Raw genomic sequence first — 12,109 nt, forward strand, 5'->3', positions numbered from 1 at the left:
AACACAAAACCCGAAAAATGTCCGGTGCATATCACTAGTCTGAAGTCATCGCAAGAGCTGAGTAGGTATTGAGCTACTCTAAAACTGCACAAAAAAACATTGTAGCCTCTCTGAGATTCTTTCGTTCGCACTTCTGCTAAGCTAAAATACACTCCCAGTGGGAGGCGGCATAGCGTTTGCACGGCTGCTAAAAACTGCTAGTGAGCGATCAACTGGGAATGACCCCCCTAATTGTAATTCAAAGAAAGTATACTGTTCAGGTAGATTTGGAGCTGATTGTAATACACTGACTGAAAACAGGTGTTTTTGTGGGAATAAGCTGAAAATATTTAATGTTAAATGGGCCCCTAGATAAGCAGTGCAAAACACCTTGGGGTAAATTTACTAAGATGGGAGTTTTATTTAAGATGGGATGTTGCCCATAGCAACCAATCAGATTCCAGGTACTATCATCTAGAAGGTGCTAGATAAATTAGAAGTAGAATCTGATTGGTTGCTATGGGCAACATCCCATCTTAAATAGAACTCCCATCTTAGTAAATTTACCCCCTTGATTTCACACTGGTGCACCTAGATACTTGGTCTGCTTGGTGCATATGAAGGTGCACACTTACAGACAGTACACACTACTTTCAGGACAGAAACTAGAAGTGTGCTGAGGTATGTGGGGAACAAGGCAGCTGGAATACATAAAGCCATAGAGAGAGCTGTGCTACTGGGGCTCCATACAGGCACTGGTAGGTCGGCTAATCTCCACAGTGCAGGTGGCCCTGTACCAAGCGTGAGTGTATGGGGAGCTAATGATGAGCAGTAGAACCCTGAAAGGCAGGGCCTGATTAAGGGTTCCAGCCACCCTAGGCTAATACAGAAGCAGCCGCTCTTCCCCACCCCCCACCACCTAATTTTCTTTGCTCATATGCAGCTAAAAATCTATAATTATGTGTCAAAATTTACCACAGATTCAATTTCCTGTTTGCTTCCTCTCTTCTGTCCCTAGTCCAGGGCCCCTGGAGCTCCTCTTCTTTATTCAGTGGGCAGGATTTACTAAAGGGAAAATGCGGTAAAACCCCCGTTTTACTGCATTTTCATATGTACTAACCCCTGACCGCAGCGTTTTTCGCCCCATAGGGTATCGTCATCTTTTTATGGTGATATCCTATAGAAGCCTATGGGATTCTTACCGCCGCATCCCGCCGCCAACCCGCTCACGACGATCCCCCTCTCCCCGGCATACCTTTGTGCTGCTGCTGGTGCGGCACCCCTCCTCCTTCTCCCCCGCAGTACAGTCTTTTCTCCTTCCAGCTGCAGGGGGGAGGAGGAGGAGCCCGGGGACTCCCTGCGCACGTCACCTCCCGGGCCTGGGAGGTGACGGAGACCCCCGCTGACCACCGTCGACCCCTGCAGACATCATCGCGGGGGGCCTCCTTTACCACATTGCTATACTAATCGCATATGTTAGTACATATGTGATTAGTATCGCTGCGGTAGGCGGCGAGGGGCGGCGATGTCTAATAGTACATCCCGCCCAGTGTCTTCTTTAGGTCTTGACAGCAGGCAGGCATAAGCGATGCTGTTAGCTGCAGATGCAGTCTGTGTGGTAATCTCACAAAACCAAGCTGAGAATAAAGTTGGGTACACACCTAAATATTTATCTGTCCAATCCGTCTGGTGGGAACAAAAATCTGGTTATATGAGAGCAAATGACAATCAATCATTTGTATCCAAACACTGGAAAACAGACAATGGTCATTCATTCAAATTGGTTAAATCTGTTTGATTAAAACAATTTATCCGAACAATCGATTTTGTCTATCTTTCTACGTTTTAGAGCAAATTGGTTGATTGTCATTTGCTCCCATACATTACCAGAATTTTGTTCCCACCAGACAGATTGGACAGATAAATCTTTAGGTGTGCACCTAGCTTTAGTACCGCACTAGGGCCGCTAACAGCATCGGATTTGTTGTTAGCTGCCTACATATCTTAGCCTAGGTGTTATTGACAGACGGGGCCCGCCCCCTTGAAACCAGGAGCGGCCTCGATGACAGCTTAGGGCAGATGAGCGGCGATGGCAGAAATGAGCATCGCCATCGCTGCTTAGAGGTAAAAAAAAGAAAAAGAAACCTAATTAATCTACTGTGTCGGCGCTGCGCCCCCCCAGGACCCAGCATTCCAGGCTGCAGCCTGATCAGCCTATTGGTTCATCAGGCCCTGCTGAAAGAGAGCCAAATGGGGTCTTGCAAAGCACGTGGCAACTCTGCGCAGGGTGATGCAGCATTGGCTGGGCCAAGTGGGGATGCAGTAATATTGTTTCAGAAGTGCATACTATTAAAGTGTAAATAGCAATTAAAAAAAGCCCTTTAGAGCTACACCTTCTAGTATATAAAACCTAGCAGTTTTTCACCTAAAATCTTTTTAGATAAGAGTAAGGGCATATCAGAACGTTATTTATTACATATAGTACATATAGGGCCTAATTCAAGGTTGATCGCAAAAGCAACATTTTCCTCTAATGGGCAAAACCATGTGCGCTGCAGGTGGGGCAGATGTAACATGTGCAGAGAGAGTTAGATTTGGGTGTGGTGTGTTCAAACTGAAATCTAAATGGCAGTGTAAAAATAAAGCAGCCAGTATTTACCCTGCACAGAAACAATATAACCCACCCAAATCTAACTCTCTCCTCACATGTTATATCTGCTCCCCCTTGCAGTGCACATGGTTTTGCCCATTAGAGGATGCTTTTGCTTTTGCAATCAACCTTGAATTAGGCCCATTGTACATGTATGTGTATGATCTCCTATGTTACATCTCCTATGTTACAAGTGTGCTTAAAAATTGTCTTCTCAATCAATGCTCAGTTGGTAGGTAGGTCTATAATGCGTCCCATGAAATGTCTCTGACATTTACAGTAAGTTCAGAGCTGGTGCAATAATGAAGTTATATTGTAGATAGCCAATGGCTGTGCACCCACTGAGACCGCATTGAACGGCCCTAAAAGGTGACCTCTCCTCCCATCCATCTTCTAGAATTAATTTGACAAATTATACCCCTTTCACACCGCACAAATAACCTGGTATTGACCCGGTATATTGCCAGGTCGGCCCGGTCGCTGTGCGGTGTGAAAGGGGCCATGCACAAATTCCCGGGAAGCCTTACCCGGTAATTCAACCCGGGAATAAAGCAGTGTTATTCCCGGGTTGAATACCGGGTCAGGTGCAGTGTGAATGGATTGCCAGGTCGATGCGACCCGGGACCCGTTCACTACATAGGGAGAGGTTGCGCGAAGATAAGCTCATCTCCCAGCGCCACCTCCGGACCCACCCCTGATGCCGGCTCCACCCCCCGCCGCTATAGCTATCCATCCGGCATATTGCTGGGTCAGGGACGCAGTGTGCAAGGTCCAATGCTGGGTCCCACCCTGGAAGGACCCGTTTCCAATTCCCGAGTGGGACCCGGCATTGCGATCTGAAAGGGGTATTATTGTAGGTGCTGTAAAGAAATAAAAAAAAGTATCCGTGGAATAAAGAATGCATAAATGTGATAAATACAGATGGTGTAATGGTTAGAATTACCGTTTCACAGCACTGAGGTCATGGGTTCGATTCCCACCATGGCTCTAACTGTGTGGAGTTTGTATATTCTCCCGGTACTTGCGTGGGTTTCCTCCGGGTACTCTGGTTTCCTCCCAAAATCCAAAAATATACTGGTAGGTTAATTGGCTCCCAACAAAAATGAACCCTAGTGTGAATGTGTGTGCGTGTACATGTGGTAGGGAATATACTGTAGATTATAAACTCCATTGGGGGAGGGACTGATGCGAATGGCCAAATATCCTCTCTCTGTGAAGCGCTGCGGAATATGTGTGCACTATGGTGGTCATTCCGAGTTGATCGCTAGCTGCAGTCGTTCGCTGTGCAGCGATGAAGCAAAAAAAGTCACTTCTGCGCATGCGTATGCGGCGCAATGCACACGTGCGACGTACTATTACAACGAACGATGTAGTTTCACACATGGTCTAGTGAAGCTTTTCAGTCGCACTGCTGGCCGCAGAGTGATTGACATGAAGTGGGCGCTTCTGGGTGTCAACTGACCGTTTTCAGGCGTGCCAGGAAAAATGCAGGCGTGGCTGGGCGAACGCAGGACGTGTTTGTGATGTCAAAACAGGGACTGAACAGTCTGTAGTGATCGCAAGCGCTGAGTAGGTTTTGAGTTACTCTAAAACTGCACAAAAAAAACTTTGTAGCCACTCTGCGATCCATTCGTGCGCACTTCTACTAAGCTAAGGTACACTCCCAGTGGGAGGCGGCATAGCGTTTGCACGGCTGCTAAAAACAGCTAATGAACGATCAACTCGGAATGACCACCCATATAAATAACTGGTAATAAAAAAATTGTTTGGGCTATTGGGGGTAATTCCAAGTTGATCGCAGCAGGATTTTTTTTTGCAGTTGGGCAAAACCATGTGCATTGCAGATATAACATGTGCAGAACGAGTTAGATTTGGGTGGGTTATATTGTTTCTGTGCAGGGTAAATACTGGCTGCTTTATTTTTACACTGCAAATTAGATTGCAGATTGAACACACCACACCCAAATCTAACTCTCTCAGCACATGTTAAATCTGCCTCCCCTGCAGTGCACATGGTTTTGCCCAACTGCTAAAAAAAATCCTGCTGCGATCAACTTGGAATTACCCCCATTGAGTCTCCAGATATGAAGGGGTTAATGCACAGAAACTAGCTAGGAGAGATCATGCTCTCCACTTGTGTAATTCTATACATCTCTGCTTGGGGAATACTCCTTGGGGTATATTTACTAAGCTACCGATTTTGACCGATTTGGTGTTTTTTGTTCAAAGTGTCATCTCGGGAATTTACTAAACTCAAATCTCGGCAGTGATGAGGGCATTCGTATTTTTTTTACGGCTGTGTAGTAAAAATACGAATGAATACACCATCGGTCAAACGCGGCTGTTTAGGTATAGAAGTCGGTCATTTACTATGCATTCGTATTTGAAATCTCTACCGTGAAAATGCATTTGCGGCCGTGAAAAAATACAAACAGTAAAAAAAGGCTAAAAAAAAGTAGACCTGCTTTTGAGAAGCGTGTTTACATGTGTTGCCAATTCTACATTACTCACACCTGACTTTTTGGGCCTTTAAAAGGGGCCCAAACACATTTTTCTCCTCTCTCACTCTGAAATGGCTGCTACCGTGTGTAGTACTGCTTTCTTGTTTGCTGGGGGATACCTGACAGTGCTCCATGAGGCTACAATAAACCAGGGCCAGGAAAATGAACATGGTCAGCAGGTTGTACAGGTGCTGCGGAGGCTGCGCAGGCCTCGTTTTTTTAGGGGGCGTTTAAACTTGAACGCATTGGCCGATGACCTGGTTATACAGATGTTCCGGCTAAATAGAAACAACATTTTCCGTCTGTATGACCTTGTCAAACTGGACCTAGACCCTGAGACAGCACGCTCTCGCTCTGTCTCAGGCCTGTACAAACTCCTTGCTGTGTTGCACTTTATGGCTACTGGCAGCTTCCAGGCTGTGACTGGCGATGTAATTAGTATATCACAGCCCACCTTTTCAAAATATTTAATTCAGGTGAGTTAAAACATACATACACGTCTATGTCTAAGTGGTGCTTCTGTTATGTAATATAACACAGTATTGTATTGATTACAGGTCATGACACTCACCTTATATTTTGTAATGTCCACTCAGGTTTTGGGTGTCTTGGATCCCCACATAGATGCCTCTATCTGCTTCCCTACCCAGGAGTCGCAGTGGCATGCAGTCAGGGTAGCTTTCTATGAGCTTGCTGGCATGCCCAATGTGCTGGGTGCCATAGATTGCACACACGTTGAGCTGAGACCACCTAGGGGCAGGCAATATATTTATACCAATAGACATCTGGGCCAATCCACTAATGTCCAGGTGGTTTGTGATGCAAATCTAAAAATTATGAGTGTTGTTGCGGGTTACCCTGGCGGCTGCCATGACTCCTTCATCCTCAGTCAGTCATCCCTCTTTGATAAGTTTGAGGCTGGACAAATGCCTGATGGCTGGCTGCTGGGTATGTTCCAAGTGTGTTGTGTGTATGTGTGGTAACTTCAACCTCCTCATTTTTTTTATGTTATTTCCCATAAACCACATGTCCTAATGTTGCCTATATCTGTCTTTCAGGTGATGGTGGTTATATCTACTACTCTTGGCTCCTTACTCCATTGTCCCAACCTGACTCTCCTGCTGAACACAAATATAATAATGAACATAAGTCCACGCGGAATGTGATAGAAAGATGTTTTGGGGTGCTGAAATCTAGGTTTCGGTGTCTGGATAAGTCTGCAGGGCTTTTGTATAGTCCTTTAAAGGTGACTAGGATTGTGTTCTGCTGCTGTTTTCTTCATAACATGTGTTTGCGGCAACATCTGCCTGTCACAACTGAGGGCCTGAGCTGACGGAAGGCAGCCTCAGTTGTAGGGGCTGAGATGTACCGGAACCTGGGAGGTTGTATCAGACCCCTGGACATGTAAGTAACATGAAGAGAAACCGCCCGAAGGCGTGACCACGACAACTTGAGTAAAAGTCAATGATATTTATTTATGACAAACTCCATGCATCACAGTAGCAGTAAAAGGTAACATAAAAATCAGCAGAGAAATAATAATACAGTTCCTGGGTACTACAGGGTGGCAGGGGCCACAGAGCTCTGGTGGTATGAGACAGTTCTTATTATCTGCAAGTTGGAAAGTCCTTACCAGGCTCAACTGTAGCAATGAGGAAAGCCCAGGGTCGTACCAGCTGGTGTTCCAGGGAAAGCTGGACTGCTGTAGATAAAATGCTGCTGTGGGTACTGGTTAGAACCAGACAGGTGTTGGCACGGAGTGGATACTGGCTGGAACCAGTTAAATAATAAATAAAGCTTGAGAGCGATGCAATGTAGATGAAATGTAGAATTTGAGAGCGGAGAAATAATAATACCGGTGGAGAGTGGTAAACTGCAGAAAGGACACCGGCCCTTTAAGAGAAGCTGTACACTGCTGGAAGCTGAGCTGGAAGCAGGTGATGTTGTAGCTGGAAACAGGTGAGTCCAGTATGGATCGGAGAGTCAGGCTACACCGCAGATGGAATGCTGGTGCGGGTCTCTATAGCAGAAGTCTGGAGACAGGAGCTGGAACCTGGAAGACATTCACAGAAGAGAGACAAACTGGAACTAGGTTTGACAACCAAAGCACTGACGCCTTCCTTGCTCAGGCACAACCTATTTATACCTGCAGCAAGGAAGGCGTTGGCTAGGCAATTATGCAAATTAATAATACTGACAACGGATTGGTAGGAATGATCAGCTGACAGAATCCAAGATGGCTGCGCCCATGCAGACACTTGGAGGGAAGTTTGGATTGTAATCCATGTGGTCTGGAAAACAGTAATGGCGGCGCCGGCCACCGGAGACAGGAGACGCCAGGCTGACAGATGCACATCCGACCACGCAGACACAGCGGAGGCCGCGGCTGACGTAATCGCCACTCTGAATGCAGAAGCTCAGGGACGGCGGCGGAGGCCGCGGGAGACGCCATGCCAGATGTATAAGGCGTTACTGTGACTGCGTCCAGAGAGACAGGAGAGGATGCGGGAATGTGCACATCAGGATAACAGATGGGATCCGGTCCTGGAGCGCTGAGCCAGCCTTAGGAGGCATCTGATAGGTAAGAAATGGCGTCCAGATACCCGGATCGTGACAGCACCCCCCCCTTTAGGAGTGGCCCCAGGACACTTCTTTGGCTTTTGAGGAAACTTGGAATGGAATCTCCGGACCAAGGCAGGAGCATGGACATCAGAAGCATTGGTCCATGAACGTTCCTCAGGGCCATAACCCTTCCAGTCAATAAGATACTGAAGTTGACCGTAACGGTGACGTGAGTCCAGGATCTTGGCTACTTCATACTCAACGCCTCGTTGAGTTTGGACTTTCGGAGTTGGAGGAAGTGAGGAATGAAACCGATTCAAGATTAACGGTTTCAACAGGGAAACATGGAATGTCCTGGGTATCTTTAAGAAGGGAGGCAACTGGAGTCTGTAAGCAACAGGATTGATGACTTGATCAATTTTAAAAGGACCGATGTAGCGAGGTGCAAACTTCATACTGGGAACTCTTAACCTCAAATTCTTCGTGGATAACCATACCCGATCACCCACCTTGAGAGCAGGAACTGCTCGACGCTTCTTATCCGCAAACTTCTTGTACCTGAACGATGCCTTGAGCAGAGCTGATCGTACGCTCTTCCAGATATTGGCAAACTGATGCAAGGTGATATCCACTGCGGGAACAGAAGTTGCTGGAAGCGGTTGGAACTCAGGGACTTTAGGGTGGAATCCAAAGTTGGTGAAGAATGGTGTTGAAGAAGATGAAGAATGATACTGGTTGTTATGACAGAACTCGGCCCAGGGAAGTAATTGAACCCAGTCATCTTGAGAGGAGGACACATAGATGCGGAGGAAGGACTCCAAGTCCTGATTCACCCTCTCAGTTTGACCATTGGTCTGAGGATGGTAAGCCGTGGAAAACTTTAGCTTGACTTGGAGGACTTGACATAAACTTCGCCAGAATTTGGCTGTGAATTGAACTCCTCGATCTGAGATAATATCTTCTGGAAGACCGTGGAGTCGAAAGATCTCTTGTATGAATACTTGAGCCAACTTGGAAGCTGACGGAAGACCGGTGAGAGGAATGAAGTGTGCCATCTTGGTGAACCGGTCAACTACCACCCAGATGGTATTAAACTTGTTGCACATGGGCAAATCTGTAATAAAATCCATCGACAAATGGGTCCATGGTCGACGGGGAACAGATAGTGGAACCAGTTGCCCCGCAGGCGACTGGCGGGATACTTTATGTTGAGCACACTTTGGGCAAGATGCAATAAACTCCAAAACGTCCTTTTTCAGAGTTGGCCACCAATAGGACCTAGAGATAAACTCCAGGGTTTTTTGGATACCTGTATGTCCGGCAAAGCGGGAAGCATGGGCCCAATGCATGAGCTTCTTCCTTAGTGTCGGCTTCACAAAACTTTTCCCTGATGGGGGCGTAGAGTCCATCCCTACCGTGGAGAATGCCAACGGATTTATAATAGGATGCTTGTCTGAAGACTCTGACTCATTTTCTTGCTCCCATGAGCGGGAAAGGGCATCGGCCTTGCGATTCTGAGAGCCCGGACAGAACTGGAGTTTAAAGTCGAACCTGGAAAAGAAAAGTGCCCATCTGGCCTGACGAGGGTTAAGACATTGTGCGCCTTTCAGATATAGAAGGTTCTTGTGGTCTGTAAGGATGGTGATTGAATGAGAAGCTCCCTCCAACAGATATCTCCACTCCTCTAGAGCGAGCTTGATGGCTAGCAACTCCTGGTCGCCAATGGCATAGTTGCGCTCCGCTGGGGAGAACTTCCGTGAGAAGAAACTGCAAGGATGTAAATGGCCATCTTTAGCCCTCTGAGAAAACACCGCTCCTACTCCAACGGAGGAGGCATCCACCTCTAAGATGAAAGGAGAGTCGATGTCAGGCTGTTTCAGGACAGGCGCAGAGATGAACCTCTGTTTTAAAAGATGAAAAGCTTGCATGGCTTCTTCAGACCACTTGGACCCTTCTTGGTGAAAGCAGTAACAGGCGCCACAATGGTGGAAAAGTCTCGTATAAACTTTCGGTAATAATTGGCGAACCCTAAGAACCTCTGGACCCCTTTGAGGGTTAAGGGTACCGGCCAATTCTGGATTGCTTGTAGTTTCTCAGGATCCATCTCTAGTCCGGAACCGGACACAATGTACCCTAGAAACGGAATGGACTTGACTTCAAAGACGCATTTCTCTAATTTGCAATAGAGATGATTGACACGGAGACGGGACAGAACCTCCTTTACCCAAAAACGATGTTCCTCTAAATTGTTGGCAAAAATGAGGATATCATCTAGATAAACCACGACATGACGGTATAGAATGTCTCTGAAGATCTCATTGACGAAATGCTGGAAGACAGCTGGAGCATTGCTCAATCCGAAGGGCATGACGAGGTACTCATAATGTCTGTCATGGGTGTTAAATGCGGTCTTCCACTCGTCACCCTCACGGATCCGGATGAGATTGTATGCACCTCTCAAGTCCAGCTTTGTAAAGATGGTAGCACCGCTAACTCTGTCAAAGAGCTCAGTAATCAGGGGTAAAGGATAGCGGTTCTTGATGGTAATGTCGTTCAAACCTCTGTAGTCGATGCACGGCCGCAGACCACCATCCTTCTTTTTTACAAAAAAGAAGCCTGCGCCGGCTGGAGAAGAAGAAGGTCGAATGAACCCCTTTGCTAGGTTCTCTTTAATGTATTCCTCCATAGAATGCGTCTCGGGCAGAGACAACGGATAAGTTCGGCCTCGAGGTGGAACCTTCCCTGGAACGAGATCAATCGGGCAGTCCCATTCTCTATGAGGAGGAAGGATATCAGCAGAAGCTTTACTGAACACATCCGTGAAATCTTGATATGGAGGAGGTGGAACATCAGACGACCTGGGGGAGGAAGAACAGACAGGCAACACTTTAAACAAACATGTCTCAGCACAGGAGGAACCCCATGCCAGGATTTGCGTAGTCGTCCAATCAATTGTAGGATTGTGAAGACGGAGCCATGGAAGGCCCAGGACCACAGGATGTGTGGCTCTTGGAATCACTAAAAGTGAAATAAGTTCGGAATGAAGAACTCCCACTCTCAGACGAACTGGTAGAGTCCTTAGAGCAATAACTGTATCAAAAATTTTACTGCCATCCACGGCAGTTAAGGAAAAGGAGGAAGGAAGTCTCTCGGTGGGTAGGGACCACCGTTTAACATAGGCTTCGGTAATAAAGTTCCCAGCTGCTCCGGAATCCAGGAGGGCAATGACGTTCTGATAACGTTGAGCAACTTGAAGCGAGACTGGGAGATTACAATCTTGAGGAGATGGAGAGGATATCATTACTCCTAGCCGGCCCTCTCCTTGGCGAGCTAGGATTTGGAGTTTTCCCGGACGTTTGGGACAGGCATTAATAGTGTGAGACGGAGCTGCACAATACAGACAGAGAGACTCAGAGAGACGTCTTCGGCGCTCAGCAGGAGTTAAACGGGAACGGCCAATTTGCATGGGTTCATCTTTAGTTGGTGACAGTTGGCGAGGAGGAGAAGCAGAAGATTTTGGAGCAGATGATCTTCCACGCTCAATTGCTCTCTCTCTGAAACGTAAGTCAACTTTTGTACAAAGTGAGATTAGCTCATCTAACTTGGAGGGTAAGTCTCTGGTAGCTAACTCATCTTTAATACGCTCGGATAAACCATGCCAGAATGCAGCATACAGGGCCTCGTCGTTCCATGCCAGTTCAGATGCCAGGATCTGGAACTGTATAAGATATTGTCCTACAGTATGTGATCCCTGGCGTAAACGGAGAATCTCAGACGAAGCTGAAGTTACCCGGCCTGGCTCGTCGAAGATGCGCCTGAATGTTGACACGAATGCAGTGTAAGAAGATAGCAGGGTGTCGGACCTCTCCCATAACGGTGATGCCCAGTCAAGGGCTGAGCCACTGAGAAGAGAGATGATGTAGGCAATTTTTGTTCGGTCACTGGGAAAATTGCCAGGTTGTAGCTCAAACTGAATCTCACACTGGTTGAGAAATCCCCTGCAGAATCTTGGAGATCCGTCAAATTTTGCTGGCGTTGGAAGATGAAGACGTGGAGCAGAAACGGGTAAGGTGGGTGGGGTTATAGTTGGAGTCACTGTGGTTGACGCCCCAGATGCGCCTGATCCACGGAGAGTTGTCTGAATCCCATCCAGCCGAGTAGAGAGATCCTGGAGACAGCGGATGATGTGGCCCTGTGCAGCCTCCTGATGTTCAAGTCGGGCTGCCAGTTCTTGCATCGGCCTGGCCACTTGATCCTGGTCTCCGGCTGGATTCATTTGGTCAGTGCTTACTGTCACAACTGAGGGCCTGAGCTGACGGAAGGCAGCCTCAGTTGTAGGGGCTGAGATGTACCGGAACCTGGGAGGTTGTATCAGACCCCTGGACATGTAAGTAACATGAAGAGAAACCGCCCGAAG

At 47.3% G+C, this 12,109-nt stretch overlaps 1 long non-coding RNA gene across 1 annotated transcript in view; it reads left to right on the forward strand.

Annotated features, from left to right (window-relative positions):
- LOC134928837 (uncharacterized) overlaps nt 1-6,459 on the forward strand; it is a 61,200-nt gene extending 54,741 nt beyond the window's left edge. Inside the window, exon 3 of the long non-coding RNA XR_010178049.1 lies at nt 6,189-6,459. This is a non-coding gene — a long non-coding RNA (uncharacterized LOC134928837). The remainder of the gene's footprint in view (nt 1-6,188) is intronic.
- Nucleotides 6,460-12,109: the final 5,650 nt, after the last annotated feature.

This window comes from Pseudophryne corroboree, chromosome 5, assembly GCF_028390025.1.
Source record: "Pseudophryne corroboree isolate aPseCor3 chromosome 5, aPseCor3.hap2, whole genome shotgun sequence".
NCBI lineage: Eukaryota > Metazoa > Chordata > Amphibia > Anura > Myobatrachidae > Pseudophryne > Pseudophryne corroboree.